This window comes from Sciurus carolinensis, chromosome 12, assembly GCF_902686445.1.
Source record: "Sciurus carolinensis chromosome 12, mSciCar1.2, whole genome shotgun sequence".
NCBI classification, from domain to species: domain Eukaryota; kingdom Metazoa; phylum Chordata; class Mammalia; order Rodentia; family Sciuridae; genus Sciurus; species Sciurus carolinensis.
Genome location: NC_062224.1, coordinates 69,387,912 through 69,390,379, shown reverse-complemented (window position 1 = coordinate 69,390,379; position 2,468 = coordinate 69,387,912). Strand labels below are relative to the sequence as shown.

Below are 2,468 nucleotides of genomic sequence, written 5' to 3'. Positions count from 1 at the left end.
GTAACATTGGATAAGGATTTCGGAGTCACTGTTTTTTCTGGATTTTTCTAATGCTACTCTTCAGAACAGGTTTCCTCCTTTTTCTTGGGTGTACATAGCCTCTGCTTCTTCCTTTGCCTATATGAGGAGCTTTAGGTGCTGAAGACTGACCCACTCTTTCCTAAGGGAGATAGGGGTTTCTCTGCATCCCTGTGCTGAGGCAGTGAGAGGGAGCGACAGTGCAGTAGGGAACCTTCAGAAGTTGAAGCTAATGGAAGGAGAGGAGCAGAGCAATGCAGGGGATCTGGGAGGGAAGGGATCAGGATGAGACTGGGTCAGACCCTGGCCAGCAGGTGTGTGTACAGAGAATGGAGTCACTTGGTGGTATAACTCCCAGCATGGTGTGGGTACTCTGTGCATTTTGAGTGACAGCTTGGCAGAAGTCAGAATCCACTATCAGTAGAAGTCAGAAGGCAGAACCCACTGGTAGTCAGAAGTCCAAGCTTCTGGCTCAGGGGCTCAAACCAGACTAGCAGCTCTGGGTTTCCCAGGACTGATTCTGAGACTGCAGATCACCCTGCCCCTCTGCCTTTGAAACCATTCCATGGCCCTTTTCCCCCCAGGAGAGGGAGAACATGGTAAGTCTATTTTTGCTGCCCATGGGAACTCTCTTACCTGGAGTTAGTTTGGGGCTCCTGCCTTCTCTGGTGAGCGGCAGCAGGGAGCCTCCCTCTGCACACTCCATGCTAGCTGTGCCCCAGTTTCTGCCCCTTTAGGAGCCACAAACACCAACATTTGGCCTGGCTTTGATGCCAGTTGTCTGGGTGTGTGTTAACACTCTGTGCCCACAGCAGGCCTGGCAGGGGAAAGGGATGCTATACCTGGTGAGCAGGTACTCAGAGCCTTCCGAGGGCAGAGGAGTGAGCGCAGGTCTGAAATACTGTTCAAAGTTAGAAGTTCAGAATACTGAACCCAGGGGTGGTTTCAGCTAAAGGTATCCAGCCTCATCTAACATGGACAGGGGGAAGGGGAGGCGACTGCAACCCAGCAAGAGAGAGACCTGCTCTGGTCTGTTACACGTTTTGTGAGAAACTCTAGCCTAGAAACCAGGTCTCCTGGCCTCCCTGAATGACACCCTTTGTCTGGTAAATAAAAAACTTGGAGAAGTTCTTTTTTTCAGGTGACCAGGAAGATGGTGGGCATTCAGACGGGTCATGCCTACCAAAAGCAGCCAACCATCTTTCAAAACAAGAAGAGGGTCCTGCTAGGAGAAGGAGCAACTCCCTCAATACTACAAAAATATTGACCTGGGCTTCAAGACACCAAAACAGGTCACTGAGGGTACCTACATCAACAAGAAATGCCCTTCACTGTCACTGTTTCCAACTGAGGGTGGATCCTGTCTGGTGTGGTGATGAAGATGAAGATGCAGAGGACCATTATGATCTGTCAGGATGATCTCCACTACATCCGCAAGACAATCACTTTGAGAAGTGTCACAAGATCTGTCTGTGCACCTGTCCCCCTGCTTCAGGAATGTCCAGGTCGGAAACATCATCACAGTGGGTGAATGCAGGCCCTTGAGCAAGAGAGGGAGCTTCAATGCACTCAAGGTCACCAAGGCTGTTGGCAGCAAGAAGCAGTTCCAGAAGTTCTGAGACTGGATACCTGCCCACCCCTCAAAGCAAAATAAACTTATTTTCTAATTTGCAAAAAAAAAAAAAAAAAAAAAAAAACTTGGAGAAATGGCAGTGACAGCAGTGACTTGGGGGCCATTAGAGAGGTACAGAAGGGCTCCAGGCTGAAGGTGGAAGGTGGAGACTGCAGTGGCAATGGTCAAGGGACAGTTCAGGCCATGGAGCAGATGCTGTAGTTTAAAGGAACTTTGATTTATTATTTTTCTTCTTATTATTTTAGTATTTATTATTTAGGCCCATGGAATATTAACCTTATGTACACTTGGGTGGATGAGAGAGTTGAAAGGGATAATGGACATGGAGATGCTGTATCAACTTGCTAGGCTCTGCAAATGTTAGTCCTTATTATCAGAAGACTGCATTTCTCACACCTTGGCTTTGTGGAAACTGATAAATGACAGAACTGGAAGGGATCCAAGGTGAGGAGAGACTTGACTCTCAGCTCTGACACTAACAGTTATCAGACATTTCAGGACAATGGGCTTCCTGGGTGTAGCAGGATAATAGCAGGATGTTCCTGGCACTGTAACAGTAGGAGAACTGCAAAAATGTTTCTAACTCTGTAACATTTTAGTGCCTATTAATAATCCCCAAGCCTTGAACAGTTTACAATATCCCTGTAGTTTAACTTCCTGGTTATGAGACCCGATATAATAAACTTGTGGAGCTAGTTCTGGGTCACTGTTCCTCCATCAGAGTGCAGTATCCCACCTGGTCCCAGCTTTACCTAAAAATGTCTGTTTTCTTTGTCTCTGAGTTTTTTTCTATATCCTGTCACCCCTACTCAAGATC

At 47.3% G+C, this 2,468-nt stretch overlaps 1 pseudogene; it reads left to right on the top strand.

Moving 5' to 3' along the window:
• Positions 1–1,171: 1,171 nt before the first annotated feature.
• LOC124962215 (40S ribosomal protein S11-like) lies at positions 1,172–1,637 on the top strand (annotated as a pseudogene).
• Positions 1,638–2,468: the final 831 nt, after the last annotated feature.